Below are 12,053 nucleotides of genomic sequence, written 5' to 3' on the forward strand. Positions count from 1 at the left end.
CTTCTTTGCCTGTCTGTAAATATGCAGTCACAATGACATTCAAAAAGGTGGCGACATGCATTGACGTCCTTACTCACTGCCTCCTCATCATGGCTTCCCCAAATCAACCTCCCCTGACTTCTCTGTCCTCTACCTTCTAATAGTGCCCCTGGGACCATGCAAAATCCTACAAAAACTATTGGCAAAGTAAGCAATCTGTCATCAGAGTCCTTTTCCAGGCTGACATTCTCAGTCAAAGCACATTCATTCAACTCAGTTGAGTAATTTACTTGTCTGACACACCTGAACCTGAAAAATACATTATATTCTGAGCTTTGTCACATTAAGAAATTACAAGACAAACAAAGATCATCAACAACATTCTCTTGAATTCTTGGGAAAAAAAAGTCTCCAGGAAATACCTAATGAGAAACTTGAGGGCATGTGTTAGATTGCAGAGGCCAGTGTAAATGAAGAAAGAGAGTATCACCTCTACTCTCCTGTTCAGTATGTTCAGTCCCATCTGTAGTACTGGCCGAAAGCAAAACTAAACCCTCTCCACCTATATCAATGATCTCACACACCCTCCATCACTTCAATAAGTTCTAGTTCCCTGAACTCAACTGCTTCATCTTTACTGTGGACACAAAACTTTTATTTAAACTTTTTTTTTTAAAACTATCCATTATTCTTCTTCTTCTTCTTTGGCTTGGCTTCGCGGACGAAGATTTATGGAGGGGGTAAAAAGTCCACGTCAGCTGCAGGCTCGTTTGTGGCTGACCAGTCCGATGCGGGACAGGCAGACACGATTGCAGCGGTTGCAAGGGAAAATTGGTTGGTTGGGGTTGGGTGTTGGGTTTTTCCTCCTTTGCCTTTTGTCAGTGAGGTAGGCTCTGCGGTCTTCTTCAAAGGAGGCTGCTGCCCGCCAAACTGTGAGGCGCCAAGATGCACGGTTTGAGGCGTTATCAGCCCACTGGCGGTGGTCAATGTGGCAGGCACCAAGAGATTTCTTTAGGCAGTCCTTGTACCTTTTCTTTGGTGCACCTCTGTCACGGTGGCCAGTGGAGAGCTCGCCATATAATACGATCTTGGGAAGGCGATGGTCCTCCATTCTGGAGACGTGACCCATCCAGCGCAGCTGGATCTTCAGCAGCGTGGACTCGATGCTGTCGACCTCTGCCATCTCGAGTACCTCGACGTTAGGGGTGTGAGCGCTCCAATAGATGTTGAGGATGGAGCTATCTATCCATTATTACTATTTCAGAAAAACCATGGTTCACACTTGGCAGTTCAGACAAATTTTTATACTTAGTCATATTGTCCAAGTCCTCTGTGCCCCAGATATTTTTCTGAATTCTTTTACAGGTATTAACCACCCCTTACTCTTACATTTACAAAGAAGTTTTTGTTCTAGGTGCACGCATGCTCTTTTCTTCACAATCAAGCAATTTCAGCACCAGCTCCACAGAGGAATTCATTTCAAAGAGCTGACATTGGAACAATGGGCCAAATGGTTTCAGAATGTCCTTTGATTGAATTATCCTGAAAGACGTACACAGTCAATTAAAGGGAAATACATTTGTAGTTGCAAAATTCATTATTATTATTATTGGGCCTTAACAGTTCTCTCCCTCCCTCCCCCCATTTTTGAAAAATAGGACTGTTCCCAAGGCCAAAAGAAAACATTAAACCATCTGACTTTATCAGATTTTCCACATTTGCATATGAAATCAGTAAATTGATCACACCAAGGATTAAATATCAACTTTCCTAATCTGTACTGTTTATTCTGCTTGCATTTAGTATTGAGCTTCTTTTTTTAATCATGATTTAAATTTTATTGAGTTCTTTAAAAATCCCCAAACCCTTGAGTCAATGTTAATGTCATGTTAATCACAAGTTACATAACAAACTTGTCCATAAAATAGAAACCAACATGGCACCAAAAAAAATCAATATAACCTTATGTGCCTAATTAGACCTCCAATAACACAAAAAATAACCTGGTGTTCATTAATACGCTTCACTACTACATCCACCACTATCTCCCACCCCCCAGGACACAATTTTTGTGAATAGATGTCCAATTTATCAAACTGTTTGTTAGACATGTGCTCAAATGCTGCCACTTTGGCATTTCTGAGCCCACTCCTGAAATGATGGTTTCCCCCAAATTCTTAGTATAATTTATCTTTCTACCATTATATTTGTCTGAATATAATATTTGAGAATATTTATCCCCAAATAACCCAAGTGCGTCTCCTAAGACAAAAAGGCTGGGGCAAAAAGGAAAGTTTTGAGCTTCTTAATAGAAAAAAATTTTGCATTACCATTTTGTAATATGCACTGACACATGTTTTATTTTTACAGCAACTCAACATTTCCCAATATGGATTAAGTTTCATAATTCTGTAAAATATGGGCTCAATACAAACTTTCCATTTAAAATAAAACTAAAAAGATTAAGATTAGATGAATAATTAACCTCACAGCTGGATCAACTTTGATATGCATTCAACCTCAAGGACTACAGTAATCTAATTGTACAGCAGATTAAGTAGTCCACAATTGGATATGAGCATTTTTAAAATGTAGGCGTATTACATGGTAACAGGCCTGTTGGCCCATAAGCCATTCCCCCTTAATAGACTAATAAGCTTACAATCCCCATGCATTTTTGAAAGGTGGGAAGAAACTGGAGCATCCCAAGGAAACCGACACAGTCACGGGGAGAATGCACAAACTCCTAATAGACATTCTGGATTCAAACCTGGGTCACTAGCACCAACATTGCACCAACCATGCTGCCCCATGTCCAAATATTTCCAACAAACACTCTGCTTTCCTCTTGAATTCTGAATCATTCTCTTGTGGCTTCTCTTAGACTGATTCACAAATATTCCAATTAGATGTTTTGCTGAAAGCTTCAAACTCACACTTCAACACAAATCAAAGTCCTAATTCCTGCCATATTATATTTTGAGCAGGTTAACTGGCTGGTGGGTTGTACAATAATGATATTCACCAAATCCAAAAATGCTGAGTGCCAGGATGATTGATTGCTGCTGTCAACCATAATTGGAACATTCTGTGCTGAGCATGACCTGAAGCATCAAGGGTTACTGAGCCAACCTTATGTGACAATAAGGTCCTCCAAGGTCTTTTCCAGTGCAGATTGAGCAAAGGAAAGCTAGTTACATCTAGGGATGGGTTTGGGACTACAAACAGTCATGGGAGGGAGAGGCCATGGATAAAGAGGAAAGGTGTGGATTTAAAGGTGACAGGGCATCAAGTTGAGGGTGATCAATGGTGGATTCACCAGTGGTTGCATTGAGCAAATGTGAGAACAGATGTGTTGGGTGCCCTCAGTCATTTAAGGGATGGGGTAGAGAGGTAAATTTGAATCCCTATAACCAGTGGTCACAGTGGTTTGTTTTGAGTGGGTGCAGCTAGGAGGTCAGTGGAAGAATGGGGATGGGATCATGAGTTCGGCACTCCATACTGAAGCTGGGGAATTAAGTGAGAGCCTAGAAGAGTACAATTCAGTAAATAGTTGGAAGGGACCTACCCATGTCAAGTTCCAAAATCGGAGTTGATATCTGACAGGAAAGCCCCTTTAAATCATGCACTGCACAGCAAACACTACAATTAATGCTTAACCCCAAATGTGCACAAAAAGGTAAGGAACAGCTGCAGGAATAGGCTATTATCAATAAGATCAGATCAGATCTACTGCTGTGTTGTCACATTTCTGCACTAACCCCTTACTTCTTGATTGTGTAATTTCTAAAAGTCTCTGCCTTGGGAGATTGAAACCATAATTTTCCCTCAGCCACTCCTCAACTCCGTGTTGCCCAGGAATGACATTGTTTACAGACTGTAATTTTTTTTAAAAACCAGCTGATTCACACGAAGATATTACTGATAAAAATTCCGGGTCAAACCTCTGGAGCAGAGTAGATCAACAACAAAAGGAATTTCAATTGCATCCCACTCCAGGAGGCAGTATTTTTATGAAAATCTGAATTAAATCAATAGCATTACAACCATATTTCTAATACTGGCTGTGAAATATTTGAACTCCTCCCTGGACAATAATTCCAGTATCATTTTAGAAAAAGAGGAAAATTGTTTTGAAATTATTTGTTAATTTTGCATAAGAGCCTCTAATTCTCAAAATTTAAGTGATGTTGGCTGTCAGATTTTGTCTCCTCGAGCCCTCAGGTGCTCCTTTGAGATGAAGGAAAGGGAGATTCAGGAGAAAATGAATAAATATTTCAGTATCTTAATTTATATCGCATCTTGCAAGACATATCATTCCAAAATGCTTTAATTAATGTTGTTATGAATAGAATGCATAATTAATATACACAGAACCAACTCTCACAAATTGTGATTTAAACATATTACCAGTTTATGTGATGTTGATTGATGGATATGTTCTTGCCAGGACATCATTCTGGGGTTGTTACTAGTAATTCACTCAAGGATTATTCCAACAAGGCCTCTGATATACCATCTGAATCATGTATTCACCAAGAAAAATATAAACCACATCAGAGAAGCACACTCAACAGGATAAACAACTTGCACTTATCTGGAAATTTTTGTGTCTCTGTTAAGTTCAAAATATTTGGTGATAAGTTGTAATGTGGAAAACAAATTTGGTGGGTCCAAGAAATGAAGAAATTTAACACAGTTTAACCTCAAACAAAGATCTTTACTTACACGTGGTGTGGGCGGGGTGGTGGGGGGGGGGGTGCAGTTGTAACAGGGATAGCATTCATACACACAAACAAGTAGATCACACACAGTTTATAGGCATCGAACGCAGCTAACAATCAATACTCTCTACAACCAATAGATCACTATTATTCGCAGTTCACACAGTCAAAGCCGCAGAAGAAACAAACTGTACCTGCAATCCTTCTCTAACTAGCAGACAGAATCTAATCACACTGATAACAAGAATAAAGCACAAGAATTCTATCTAGGTATGCATCACAGTAGACCCTCACCTTGTACTGGCATCCACCTTACAATAGACTCTCCAGCATCACCCATGGCTCACAACCTGGAGTGGAGCTAGGGTTCGATCTTAGGGGGGGGGGGGGGGAAGCTGTTCTGCATGGTGGGCTTTATACTGAAGCCAGCTGGAGAGTCAGCACCGGTATGCTCAAATGGGGCAAGGTGTTGAGAGAGTCATAGGGTGTGCCCTCACCTGTGGGTGGGCTAACCTTGATTGACATGAGTGTGATGTTTTTTATTACAATACGGAAACTTGGGTTCTTTTTAAAACAACTAGATTAACTAAGCAAACAGCACAAAGAACAGAACATACACATACTAAACCTCATGTGGAGGCATCGATCTTGAATCTACCCAAGATGCCACAGCACTCCCCAGATGCTACACACTGTCTCCAACTCCTCCTAGTGGTAGCACTCTATCACTATATTCCATTTCCTGGAGATGTTTAATCAAACATGACACATTAATACAGTATTCTTTCAATTTAAAGTTCAACACAAATGTCGGCTCTGCAAGTGCTTGTGTCAGCTCTGCAGGTACGCTACTGTATAGATTGGGTGGTGTTTCCTCTGTTTCTGTCCAGGCTGAATCCTTTGCATTTATCTGTTTCTCCAGTATCTCTGGCATTTTCAGCAGGTTCCTTCAATTCCTCCTCAGTATTTCACATTCCTCTGTCCTGACAGTGTAGGATCTTGGATTTACTTCTCCCAGAACAGTAGCCTTTTTGTCCCAAATGTTGGAATCTCTGAGTCTTACAGTGCCATATCTACGCTTCTCACTGACTTGTCAGAGTTTGCCTTTTTTCTCCCTTGCAGAGGCTTTTGTTTCCATTCAACACCTCAGTTCTTGTTTGGACCTGCAGAGTAGTGAAGTATGGTGCATAGTCTACGTCCCAACATAAGCTCAGCGGGTGACATACCATGTTCAAGTGGTGAAGCTCTGCAACTCAATAGGACTAGATATGGATCTGAGCCACTGTCTCGTGCTTTCTTGAGCAATTGTTTAACTATGTGAACTCTTTTCTCTGCTTTGTCGTTTGACTGTGGATGCAGAAGATGAAGTCACATGTCAGATATCATATTCTTCAGCAAAGTTCTCAAATTCTCTACAACTGTAGCATGGTCCATTGTCACTGTAGAAAAATTGAGGAATTCCATGTCTTGCAATGATCAGTTTCATATATTTGATCACACAAGCAGCAGACATGTTAGGAAGCAACACAATCTCCAGATAATTCAATAGATTATAAGTAACAAGTAATTCTTTCCATCCATGTGGAACAGATCAGTCCCAACTTTCTGCCATGGTTTGGCTGGTATATAATTATCATGGGTTCATTTGTCTGCTTTGCATGATGTTTCAAACAAGTCTCACAGCTGGAAAGCATTCTGTCAATGTCAGCATTTATCCTTGGACAATGAACAGCAGTTCTGGTCCTCCCCTTGCATTTTTCCATTCCAAGATTCCCCCTCGTGTAACCTTTTCAGCAACTCTTGTCGCAGAGATTGAGGGACGACAATTCTGCTCTGACAAGACTCAGGTCAGATCTCATGTAGTAGTAGTATGGCTGACATTCACCTCAAGGTCATTCTTCATTCAAATTTTTGATGACTTCCTGTAGAACTGCATCCTTTTCAGTTTCAGCTGCGATCTGGATTTCATGACAGGTAAGGGAATAGATTCTGTGATCAGATTCATATGTAGATTCACATCTGTCTCTGTGGAACTCTCATTGTGTGCTTCAATCTGCATCATTCCCCTGGATAATGTATCAGGTAACACAATAAGTTTCCCAGGTGTGTACAAACAATTAAAGTCATAACATTGTAGCTTCATTGGATTCTCGGTGACATTTCACATTAAGCTATTAATGGCTTGTGGTCAGTCTCTGCCACAAATGTTGGTAAACCATACACATAATTATGGAATTTCTCAAGCCTACAGACCTGACTTAGACACTTTTTTTTCAATCTGTGCATATCAACATTCAGATGTTGTCATTGTCCTTGATACATATCCAACAGGCCTCCCCACAGTCTGAAGTAATATGGCACCTATTCCATCTTTTGAAGCATCTATGGATATTATTTTTGTCTTTCTGGATGCGTCAAAGAATGTCAAAAGTACTGGTTCCGCAGTTAGAATGGTCTTCAGTCATCCCCATTCTTCCTGATGGTTGGCTGTCCACTTGAATTCATGTTTGCTGGGTAACAACTTCCTTAGGTACATTGGTAAATTCAAACAAAACATTTTCCAAAACAATTAAATTGATGATCCCCAACACTCTCGATATGCCTTTTTTTTTGGTCAGTGGATTTGGTATCTCTAAAATTGCTTTCACCTTGCTCTTGTCTGGCTCCATATCTGCCTCTTACAGTTTATCTCCCAGAAAGGTGATCTCCTTTACACTAAATTGACATTTTGATCCTTTTAGCTTTAATCCATACTTCTGGATGTGTTGTAGCACTTTGATGAACCTCTCATTGTGTTATTTTTTGTGTGGATCCCCATAAGATCATGTCATCCATGTACACACATACCCCATTTATGCCTTCTATGATGAACTCCATTGTCCTGTGAACATATTTGGAGCTGAGGAAATTCCAAAAGGCATCCTCAGACAGGAGTATCAGCCAAATGGTGTATTAAATGTACAGTATTTTGTGCTATCTTCATGCAGTTTTATTTGCCAGAAACCCTGAGATGCATCCAATTTAGTGAAAAACTTTGCACTTGCCATCTCACTTGTAATTTCATCCCTGGTTGGAATCTGTTAATATTCCCTCTTTATATTGACATTCAAGTCTTTTGGATCTATGCACATGCAAAGGTCACGTTCTTTTCAACACACACCATTGAATTCACCCATTCTGTGGGCTCCTCCACTTTCTATATGACCCCTAGTGATGCCATTCATTCGGGTGCCTGCTTGAGCTTTCCCTTTAGTGGTGTTGGAACCCACTCAGGGCATGCACTACTGGCTGTGTGCCCTCTTTTAACTGTATCTTATAGGTGAATGGTAGAACTCTAAACCCCTTGAAGATGTTGAGAAATTGATCCAGTATTTCTTCTACGCCGTTCTGTGCATGGTCATTGTTAAGGTGACACACCCTCTTAACTAGGTTTAAGTTCTCACATGCTTTGTCAACAAGCAGTGAATAATGTTCATCTAGGACTACTGTGAGCCTGAGGTGGTGCTCTTTATCTTTAACTTTCACCTCGAGTTTACCTGTACCTTTCATGTCAATGCTCTATCCGTTGTAGGCTTTGAGCAGTACAGGATTTGCATGGATGTACGGCTTTATCTTCATTGCCCTGATGTTGTGCTCAGATCAAATTGACCTTTTCCCGTGTCTAACTTGAAATGAATATTTGTTCCATTTGTATGCAATGATACAGTCCATTTATCTTGCTTGACACTGTTCTCTTCCTTCACCACCATGCCCTCAAAGTGCATCACTAAGAGTAGTTTCTTCTATAGTGTGTACTCTTTTACTTGTTTAGTTTCCCTTTGGAAAAACATTGCTTTGCATAGTGATTCTGCTCTTTGCACTTGTTACAGACTTTTCCAAAAGCTGGGCATTGCTTTGGCATATGCTTAGTGCTGCATAGTTTACAATTGAATGACTCTCTACCTTTCTGTGGTTTCCTACATCTTATTTTTTTGTTTGTGTGTCCAGACACTGTGGCTATAACTATGCCTTCATTGCCTTCACTGGCTTTTACGCTATCACCAAACTTTTTTTGCCTGCTGCAGAGCTAGTTCACTGGTGTGGCATATCTTCACAGTTCCTGCCAAGGTAAGCTCCATCTCTCGCAGCAACCTTTCTCTCACTTTCTTATTACTAATTCTGAACACAATTTTGTCGCGGATCATTGAATCTTGCAGCGATCCAAAATTACATGTTTTTGGTTTTAATTTTGCCTGTTAAAAAAGTATCAAAGCTCTCTCCCTGCAGCTGCATGTGCAAGTGAAATACATCCCTTTCAATGGTTTCATTTTACTTTGGTGAACAGTGTTCATCAAACATCTTGATAGCCTTGTCGAATTTGCTCTCATTTTCTGCCTCGGCAAAAAAATGTGTTGAAAACCTCTAGTGCTCAAGGTCCCGACACAGTAAGTAGCATTGCAATCTTCCATGTATCTGGTTCGCTATCATGGTTGACATTTCCAGTCAATTTTACTGCATTAGAAGTTGTTAAACTCTCCATATTTTCACTGCTTATATTGACTGTTACTCACTGTTTCTTTTTTTTTCACTCCTGTGCACAGCAGAACTTGGCTGTTTCTTCCACTCCTAGTATCATATGATGTTTATTTTACTATAATAAAGAAACTTGAGTTCTTTTTAAAACAACTAGATTTATTAACTAAGCAAACAGCATGAAGGACAGAACATACATATGCCAGACATCATGTGAAGGCATCTATCTTGAATCTATCTTGAATGACTTTTGAGTGCCTGGTCCGATGACCTTAGAGGGCAAAACACGTGGATTTTCCATTGTTTAGAGTACTGTGTCTGATTCGTTGGATGATCCTCTGGATAACAAATCCATTGCAAATGGCTTTGGAGAGAATATAATTAAAAAGTTTGGAAAATACTGATTGCAAACAAAGGATGTAATAAGATGTCAAAATTTATGACAGAACATTTTAAAATGAGAAGAGATCTTTTAAGATTAAAATGTGTCCACAATATTTGACAAAGATACCCTGCACTTATATTAAAGTGCTAAAGGAGGCTAGGAAGAAACTTTGAGAAGAATTAATCTAAGGGTCTCATCGACTGGATGACAATGAATTACTAACAGATTGGAAGAAAATAAAAAAAAGGAGCAAGAGTGAGCCAAATCAGTCTTAAACCTGCTTCAATGTTCAGTAAAATCATGGTTTAGCCTAACATCTGCTCTCTCCCCTTTGCCATCTTGTTGTCATTATTCATAAATAATCAGAAATGAAACTCAAACCATTAGTTTTATTTTATATATTCCCTTCTTGTCCTTGTAGGACAAAGACAATTGTGATAGATTGAGTCCCCATGGGTATTATTTCTCTAGATGTACAAAAGACCCATTTCCTGGAGTGACTATGGCTCAAAAGTGATTCCAGGACATTAAAGTAACTCCATGTGGCTAATTTCTGAGAGTCACATCCACAGTAAAATTCAGTTAGATGCAATTTCAAGGGATCATGGACAATACAATGAGCTTGTAGAGCTTGTGCACTCAAAACACTTTCCTCTGCCATCACAGCATAGAAAAATTCAGCTAAATTTCAGGATAAAGGTTGAGCAAGAAGGGAGTCCTTGCGATGGTGCATGGTTTCGCCAAAGTACTCAGGTTTCCTCCAACATGACAAGTTTGATATAAATTGCCTCTAATTGGGGTAGATGATAGAAGTGGTATCTTAGATATACAAGAGATAATAGGTTTACAAGGAAATGAGTGTAGGACTGGGATTGATGTGAATGCTAAGTCAGCCAGCATAGATTCACAGAGGTGAATGAAAATTGAATATTTTGTGGGACTGCAGTCTGAGTCAAAATCATAGACAACCATGTGCAATACAAACCAGAAAGCATTTGGTAAGCTTCAGGTCAGTGGCAGATTAACCATTAGGCTGAGATGACTTAAGCCTAGGGGCCTGGAAGGGAGGGGAACCTGGCTGGAGCGAGGACGTCAGGCTGTAAAATTCTTTTGACTCCGTAAGTTTAATCAACCTTCCGCACCCCCCCCCCCCACCAGTGTTTATCGACCCCCTGGCGTTTTCTGACCCCTTGGATAGTCCCATCGATCCCCAGGGGGTCAATACTGACTACTTTGGAGACCCCTAATACAAGTTATTTAATGTAACTTAATGTCACTGATGCACCATCAATAATCACAAAAGACTGAAGTTGTGAAGTTGATGGGCTTTTATTGACTATACATTGGAACAGCCGTCAACTTCATTGACTGATCAAGGCAGAATGGAATGGGGAGCATGCAAAGGACTATGGGTAGGATCAGACACGGGAGGAGCGTCCAGCCGGCAGCAGCACAGTCACTTTATTCTATTCAACGAAGAGTGGACCAGGGGGAGCCTTACTAAATCTCAGCCTAGGGGCCCGGGTAACAATTAATTTGCCACTGCTTCAAGTCAATAAATATCCAATTATTAAAAGACTAGCTTTCTGATGAGATTTATCAAGTAGAATGCATAAAAGCTATCCCGCAGTAGACAAGTGGGACGGAGGAAGAAATATTGTAATTTAAAAAAATTATCACTGCAGTTTCCATTTCAGAAAATATACAATAAAGACATATTTATTGCTTACACTTCAAAAGATTGCAAAGCACGAGCAAAATTGCTTGCCGATAATGCCAAAATCTGCTATGTTATGCGTAATATAAAAGCAAATGTTAATTATTCTAAATTATTATTCTTAAACTGAACCTTATAACCATTTGGGTTAGAAAACCTTTATTTTTGCATAAACTATGTGTCATCCAATTGAAGAAATATTGTAACAAGTAGACTTTTTTTTTAATGGAACTTTGATTCCTTTCTACAAGTTATAAAAAGTAATCAACATCTAATTTGGTCCATGAAAATATGAAAAGAAGCTGATGTGACAGAGCAGCTAACATGTGTGAGCATTATTTGAAAATTATTGCCTGCATATTGTTTGTCTTGGACTGTGAATAAGAATCACTGCAAACTTATATCTGGATCTGAAGAATTTGGAATTACCAAGAACAGTGAATTCATTACCTCAGGGAGAAGTTAAGTCGTACACAAAACCATATTTGCAAACAGATTCTTAATGTATGATGTATTATTATTGAGAATGGGCACACAATGAATACTTTACACATTATTGGATGTTTCCTATTTGTTCAGCAACAAGAGCTTTTCCCTTTACCTTAAATGGCCACAATCTTCATCTATGCACATTTAAAAATAAAATAGAAAGATACTCTTTCCATGGCTCACAAGAAAGAGTTAAAAAGTACCTCTACTTTAAGATCGAGCTTATTTAAAACTACTTTATATGGTC

At 39.5% G+C, this 12,053-nt stretch overlaps 2 protein-coding genes across 6 annotated transcripts in view; one reads left to right on the forward strand and one right to left on the reverse strand.

Annotated features, from left to right (window-relative positions):
• cep85l (centrosomal protein 85, like) overlaps positions 1-12,053 on the reverse strand; it is a 314,062-nt gene that overhangs the window by 129,360 nt on the left and 172,649 nt on the right. The window lies entirely within an intron of this gene.
• pln1 (phospholamban 1) overlaps positions 1-12,053 on the forward strand; it is a 39,493-nt gene that overhangs the window by 25,972 nt on the left and 1,468 nt on the right. The gene's annotated exons all lie outside the window — the stretch shown is intronic.

The sequence above is a fragment of the Narcine bancroftii genome, chromosome 6 (genome assembly GCF_036971445.1).
Source record: "Narcine bancroftii isolate sNarBan1 chromosome 6, sNarBan1.hap1, whole genome shotgun sequence".
NCBI classification, from domain to species: Eukaryota; Metazoa; Chordata; class Chondrichthyes; order Torpediniformes; family Narcinidae; genus Narcine; species Narcine bancroftii.